A 7,789-nucleotide genomic window follows, 5' to 3' on the forward strand; every position below is an offset into this window, starting at 1 on the left:
CATTCCTTACTCTAAGTCTAGCACATTCTATGATCTGGATATTAGGCATTATCACATGCCAGTACCTCTAAAACTTTGGCTACAGCTATTTCTAAAACTGACGAAAGCATGTTTTGACTCTACATGTTAGCTCTGCCTCCTGTTTTGCTTTCTGTATTCCTTTCTGTTCAGCTTGTTTGGCAACAAAATTCAGAATTCAAAGGAAAAAAAATTCAATTTTGTATGGTAGCTAATCTTAATTTTCTAAGTAACATAACTTTTTGTTTTGGTAGCTTTTCAGTTGCTGGTGAGTGAGTGGTAGGTAAAAATACACAGTTTTCCTGGCTTTCAACACACTTGCAATTCTTGATTGTTTCTTTTGGTGCCAGCTGCTGAAACTCTGGTCTATCTGCTTAGTCCTGCCTTTTCCTACAGAAGCGTAGTTCTTCCTGGCTGTATTGCAGTCAAGATAATAATTGGACTGTTGACGTTTGAGGTGGCTGATACTCATCCTTAGGAATTTCTTCTATATCATTTAGGACATTTGCCATTTCTCAAGGAACCTTTTAGTTGCTGTACAGATGTTTGTATTTCAGTTTTTCCTTCTTCAACAGGAAAAACAGCAATTGTTATACCAGTAAGTAAGGCTAGCCAATGATTTTAATTAACGCAGTTGGAGTGTTGCAACTTTTTGCTTAAAAAATAATTACTCCTCAGTCAAGTGCTTTAGTGATTGCGTATCAATGCCAGTGAATCTTTCCCTCCTAAAGAGTTTTATAAAAAGTAAACAGCTTGTGATTATTTTGTTCCAATTGTATGGCTTCATTTCTGGATGTGTACTGGAAAATTCTGTAACTGTTTCTTGTGCCTGTCTATTCAGAAACTCACGATGTCTATAGGAATCCCACTTCAAAGTCTTCTGTTGTGATTGAGGATTTCTTTGAGTCTATTTGTGTTCCTGTAGCAAAATGTGTCAATGGACACAAGAACACAGTAGCTTTTTGGAGACTATTGAGTCAACAAGAAATTAGTAAGTTATTTGTTGTGCAGGATGAGAAGAAAAATGGAAAAGCAGTTCAAATTCCAGAAAGAGCTAAATGGAATATACAGCTTCCACAAAATCCTTCTGCAAACACTCTTTGCAGTCAAAAAGGGAAGATTACTAGAGATGAATTTGCAAGGTATGTAGTTACTGTTTGAATGAACTCAGGTGTTACAAATGAGAGAATCACAGAATGCTTTGAGTTGGAAGGAACCTTTAAGATCATCTAGTTCCAAACCCATGCTATAGTCAGGCACACCTCCCTCCAGACCAGGTTGCTCAAAGCCTGATCCAGCCCAGCCTTGAATGCTTCCATGGAGAGGGCATTTACAAGCTCACCAGGCAAACAGTTCCAGTGTTTAATTATCCTCACAATAAAGACTTTCTTCCTAATATTTTGTCTAAATCTACTCTCTTCCAATTTAAAACCATTTCCCTTTGTCTTGTTGCTAGAATATAGAGTAAAACCATACAATACCTTGAGCATCAATATTTATTATGTTACGATTTTATGATGGAGTTTCACTGTAGTTGTGTAGCTAGGAACACTAACCAAATAAAGTTATAAATGAGTCTTGAAAATCCACACAGGCATTACCTTCCAGATGGAGTATCAGCTTGACAGTGGAGCAGCAGGGCATGCAGCAGCCAGCTTTTTTTTTTTTGCAGCCAGCCTATGGGCAGTGTATGTTGTCTACATCAAGGCAGTAAGAGTAAGTGGGTAAGTAGCTGGACTTGTAACTTAATTTGTAGGCCAAATGCATCTGACCTCTAGTTTTGCAAACTCAGATTTCTGAAGCTGATTCTGGAAGCTATGGTTTCTTTCACTTCAGCTTCATAAGGAATTTTTTCACCAGTCTTTGAATAGAATATAAACAGTACACATAATCCAGACTACTTCCCTTTTGAGACTGGAATTTTATTAGAAATATCAGCAAAATACGGGATTTGAATTACCATAGCATGAAAAAAGCTTTGATCCTAGTCCACAGTAATTAGGATAGGCCCATTTCCAAGCTAGGCACAAAAAACACTAAATTGGACACAGAACAAGGCTTTCCTTGTGTAACTTGTGGTCAAAGGATTAAGATGCTGGATAGTATAACACAATTGGATAAAGCAGTCCTGGTCTTTAGCAGGCAAGAATCACAAAACAGGAGCAGCTTTAGTACTCACTTTTTAAAAGCATCATAAAAAGGAAGGGAATACTAACTAGCAATGAGATGTCAGCATGGGATGCAATGTGTTTTCTCTCTGGCCTAAAAGCTGTGCAGGTGAAAACTTAAATCTGCCTGTACTGAAATTGTGAAAAAAAAACAACAACAAAAAACAACAACAACAAAAAAAAAAACAAAAACTGCAATAGCAGGAGTGAGAGCAGACCTCATAATGACAACTGATATACAGTTTTTGATAAAGATCATTCCAAAATTGTATGAAGATTTGGATGCAAATAAGGTGTTATATGAGTGCACAGAAATTAATTCTACAATTGGTGCCGATGAGATTAAAAAGTTAATTGTAACAGCATTCTGACTTTGTACAAGCAGGGCATTTGCCAAAGCTAAAAAGGACATTGTGATAATTCATAAGAATGAGATTTCATGGGTAAATAGGAGAACAAAAACATATTTTATATGTGTTGCGAAGAGAGAATATAGAGACATATTTATAATAACACTTAGAAGATCAACCACAGAGTAAGGACCAGATTTTAGAATCTGAAGACAGAAGTTAGGAAAGATACTTTAAAGATCATCATGAAGGAAATTGAATGAGACCATGAGCACTTCTTCACAAAAAGAAGATAGTATGAGATTGCAGTGTTAGTAGGTTAAAAGTCAGAAAGGAATAAGGAGTAGGAAGTACTGGTTCTGGGATTCCGGTAGAGTGGTGAGAGGACAGAGCAGAAGCATAGACTTTTTTTTTTTTGTGAAAATTCTGTGGTTTATTAAAACTTACAGCAATAATGTCTTTTTTTTTTTTTTTAAACCTTGCTCTGTGTTTTTGAGTTTTGGGGGATTTGGCAGATATACAGCCAATGTATAGCATGGCTTTTCAGCTGAAAGTTGTCATTAGGTCAGGATTAGACTTTCAACTTTTATGCTTAGGTTATTTTGAATATCCCCAAGACACTTTGGGTTACAGTTTTCCATTTAATTATTTATAAAACATTCTAAATTGAAAAGTGTGCCCAAAGATGGACATATCTTTGTGGCATGGGCTTTTTATGATATTTTGTTCTGTAATGTCAAATTTATCAAAAATGTGAAATTGAAGACAATCATTTCACAAACAGCAACATTCCTGCATGTTGTAAGCATTTAATGGAAGCTACCTGTAACTATTTTTTTTATTATTATTATTTTTTAAACACACATTGATTTCACAGCTATAGCAATCACCATTAGGGTAGTTAGTTGATTGTGCTTTTAATTCTAAAAGAGAGACAATCTGTTATACCAAGAGAGTTGTGATGGTTATTGCAATATTCACTGAAAACTCTGTTGGGCAGAACTTGATATACTATATAAAAACTTGGAATAGGCAATGTGTTTAATAAATCTGTGGAACCAAATCTCTGTATTTCATACAATAGTATACAATAAAAAATACACATATTCATGATGAGAAAATAAAGTTAACCTGCTAATCTTTGGTAGTGAGATTTTTTTTTTTATTGCTGCTCTCTGAAGAGGAGTGGACCCTATAGTGTCCTCAGTGTACATATACATGGCACTAAAACTCAGATTTGAGTCACCTCAGTTTTGCCTTACTATAAATCTCAGTCTATAAATCTGGGCTATAAATTTCACTTAAGCCCAGCATGGAATAGCTCTCTGGAACCAACTTCTCTTTGACTATCCTTAGAATTTATTGTATACTTAAAGTTAGGCTCTGGAAAAGTGAGGAACAACCCTCACTGAGAATAGAGAGGCTTAGCCTTTGCTGAAGCCCTGTTCATTTTAGAATTTGTGTTTGTTTGCTGAAGTCTTATAATAACTGTCCTGTAGGCTAGACAACAGCTAACTGATGCTTATGGCTCTGGCATCAATTAAAAAGCACGTCCTAACAGTCCTGTTGTGCAGCTGTACAATGTGGTAAGTGTATATATATTGGGTATATTGGTGGTGTACCTATAAACTTATATCTCAGTCTGAATTATCAGTGCATGGGAGAAAAAAAAAAGAAAAAAAGGAAATCTTGAATTTCTGCTTTCCAAATGGAGACTAGGAGTGCATTGAAGGCAAATAAGTAATATCAAATGAGAAGTCTGTGACAAAGCTGGAAATTGTACTGACAATTTTGAGTGCCTTGAGCACTCTATTTTCCATTAAGTGTATGGTGTTTTTTTTTCCCCCCTCCACTCCAGTGCTTATCAGAAGATGACTTTTGTTCTTTAGCCTAAATTCTATTTGTGTTACAGTTTAAATTTGAGCTTTTCAACAGCTGCTGTTTTTTGCAGCGATGAAAGACAATATTGTGGAGCAGATTTTAATTTCCAGATGGAAAGCAGTTATCAAGAAGAATTACTGTATATATATTTTTCCTTATGACATGTAAAGGTGTTCAAAGAGCATTCTGAGAGAGAGATCATAGCTTTGGGAGGTGGATTTTACAGAATAAGCTTGTAATATATTGGACCATGTGTCTCAAAATTCCTGTAGAATTCTCTACAGGAGAGCAGAATTATAAACTGTTTCTTCTTCTGAAAAGAAATTTTATTGTTTCCTGTGATTACTTTTTTTAGTATATGATAAAATAGCAGAAGAGATTTATGTCAACTTGAAGGTGAATGGAGCCAAACCTGAGTATGTGGCACGGTTTTATTTTATTCACTTTATTATTCCATTAAATACATAATGCTTTAATTTTAGTCAGTATATATTAAGGATTATTTGTTTGAGGATTGTTTTGTGCCTTATAATGAACCTGTACTAGAACAGCAAGTCAGAATAAAACTCCTCTCTTTATGTTTTTACTCTTCCAAGCGGTTGTCCTTTCTATTGAAGTTTCTTTTGCAATTTGAAGATCTTTTTGAACAAAGGCATCACTTCAACATTAACTTAGGTATTTAGGCTGTTATATAATCAATGAATATGCAGATGTTATAATTAAGAAATACACAGGAAAGTTAGGCTAAGTAAGATCATTGCAGGTGGGAGATAATAAATGGAAAAGGCTTACCAATGTTGTAGGCATGCAATATTCTCCAAAAGGAGTTTGATCTTTAGGAAGAGATCTTTTCTCAGTGGCAGTCAGCACTTAAATGGGATCTAGGAGAGGTGGAGCTATGTTCCACCCCTTCTGGTTGCACAGGTGAATTGCTTTCATCTGTGCTCCTGTGGCTGACTCATTGCTTGCCTCAGGTGGTCCATCAGAGATTCAGGTTGTGATTCAGCAGTTCCCATATAGCTGTCAAAGGCAGTGGAGACAAGTCCCCATCAATCTTTGTTTTTTTTTTAAAGGTAACTGTATTCACATTGTTTCTGTGTTGTTGTTTTTGTTTGTTTGTTTGTTTGCTTGTTTTAAAGGGGCTCAGCCACTAAAAGTTTGAAATCTGCTGGAAATGTGCTTCAACTTTCCAATGCTAGGTAGATATAATGATTGAGTTTGATTTCAAGATTTTGCTGAGGTTTTCTTGAAGACCCACAAAAGTAAGATAATAACAGGCTGAAAGATTATTCATGTCTGCCTGTCCCTGTCAAGTTTTTATTGACTCTTCACTATTCCAGTTCTAAATTGAATGCAGCCTCAGGGAAGGAAACATTTATATAAGAGGGTTACGGTGGAAGGATTTTTCTATTGATCCTGCATGCAAAAAAAGGGCCTTGGAACCAGAATGCTTTTAACTAATTAAATGTGACAATTCTTCCCCTTGAAGAAGAGATGTTTATCCAAAATCAAACCTGCAAGTTACCAAGGGTCTTTACAGTATTCTCTCTTTTCTGTGACAGACAATACAGCAAGTTTAAAAAAAAAAAAAAAAGGCCTGATAGAATTCATGTTATGCAATATTTGTGCATTTGTGCATGTATCTGTGAATAAATTGGAACCTCTGTGTAGGGATAACTTCTTGACCATATTATTAATGCCATGTAGCCAGGTTTGTTTGCTTCCATTTTTCTCTTTATTTACCATTCAGAGAAATAACGTTTTGGGAAGAGTGTTTTTACTTGGCTTTAGTCCTGACCCCATTACCCCATTTGATGATACCAATGGCAAACAATAAGGGGATTCAAACACTGGTATTTTAAAGCTTTTTTGCATTGTGACATATCATGTAAGCGTACTTTCAGTGACTCCTGTAATTTTAAATGATGATTTGGAGTAATAAGATTAGAATCACAGAATCATTTGAGTTTTCTAAAATACCTTTAAAGGTCAACTAGTCAACTAGTCAACTCCCCTGCAATGAACAGGGACATTTGCAGTTGGGTGAGGTTGCTTGGAGCCTGGTCCAGCCTAACCGTGAATGTCTAGAGGGATGAGTCATCCACCAGCTCTCTGGGCAATCTGTTCTAGTGCCTCTCTACCCTTTCTGTAGAAAAACTTCTTTCTTATATGCAATCTAAATCTCCCCTCATTCAGTTCGAAACCATTTCCCCTTGCCCTATTCCCTTTTTTTTCTTACAGGCCCCCTGTAGATACTGAAAGTCTGCTCTCAGGTCTCCCTGGAGCCTTCTCTTCTCCAGGTTGAACAGCTGCAGCTCTCTCAGCCTGTCCTTGTAGCAGAGGACATTGGACTACTTTTGTGGCCTTCCTCTGGACATGCCCCAACAGGTCCATGTCTGTCCTGTACTGAGGACTCCATTCCAGATGGAACCTCACCACGCTTAGGTGGTATAGGGGCAAGATCACTTCCTTTGCCCTGCTGACCATGCTTCTTTTGAGGCAGTCCGGGATATGGCTGGCTTTCTGGGCTGCAAGGGCGTGCTGCTGGTTCATGTCCTGCTTGCCAATCACTATTACCCCAAGTCCTTTTGGCAGGGCTCTGCTCTATCCGTACGTTCTCCAGCTTGTATTTACTGTGTGGGTTGCCACAACTCAGGTGCAAGACCTTACTCTTGGAAGTTGAAAACCTCTTCTAGGCAAGGTAGCTGCTGTATGTGTCTGTTCAAATCTACATCATGTGAAAGAGCATCATGGAAGAAATAAGGCAAGTGTTTAGTTAGAAAGGCTACTGAAAATCAGCTAGTTAACTGTAAAAATTTGAAAATACAGCTGTGCGCTTAATCACACAGAAGCTAAGTTTATCACTTATTCAGCATTCTTTATCTGTAACAATGCCATGGAAAAACAATGGCATGTTTTTTTCTCTTAAAATGGACTGGGCAGCTCTGTTTTTTTCCTCCCTTGTTTGATTTACAATATACATGTTGTCTGAACACTTTGCATGAATATTTTTTACAGTGTAGGCATTGTCTCTGCCTTGAATGCTGTAGGTCCAGTGTCTTACCATTCTGAAGGTTTCACTTGCATCAGTATCTGTGTTGCATCGCTTGATTTTGTGTACAAGCTGAGTGAAAAGGATCAAAATAATCAGGAAGGACAGACCCTGCTTTCTAGTAGCAACATGCACTGTCTATCTGTATTTTGTCCACAGAATTTGTTCTGGGACATCTCGTACAGTAAGAAGAATTGAAGTTTGCACTGGTAATATATCTAACTGACAGTGTAAGAGAGAGTACAATAAGCAGCCAACAGTAGAGAAAACTTTGGAGGTATGACAGTGATATCTGGAACATTTCTACACCTTGAATATAC

Source organism: Centrocercus urophasianus, unplaced genomic scaffold (genome assembly GCF_019232065.1).
Source record: "Centrocercus urophasianus isolate 14NV4802_14NV808 unplaced genomic scaffold, USGS_Curo_1.0 seq_11, whole genome shotgun sequence".
In the NCBI taxonomy this organism is placed as follows: Eukaryota; Metazoa; Chordata; class Aves; order Galliformes; family Phasianidae; genus Centrocercus; species Centrocercus urophasianus.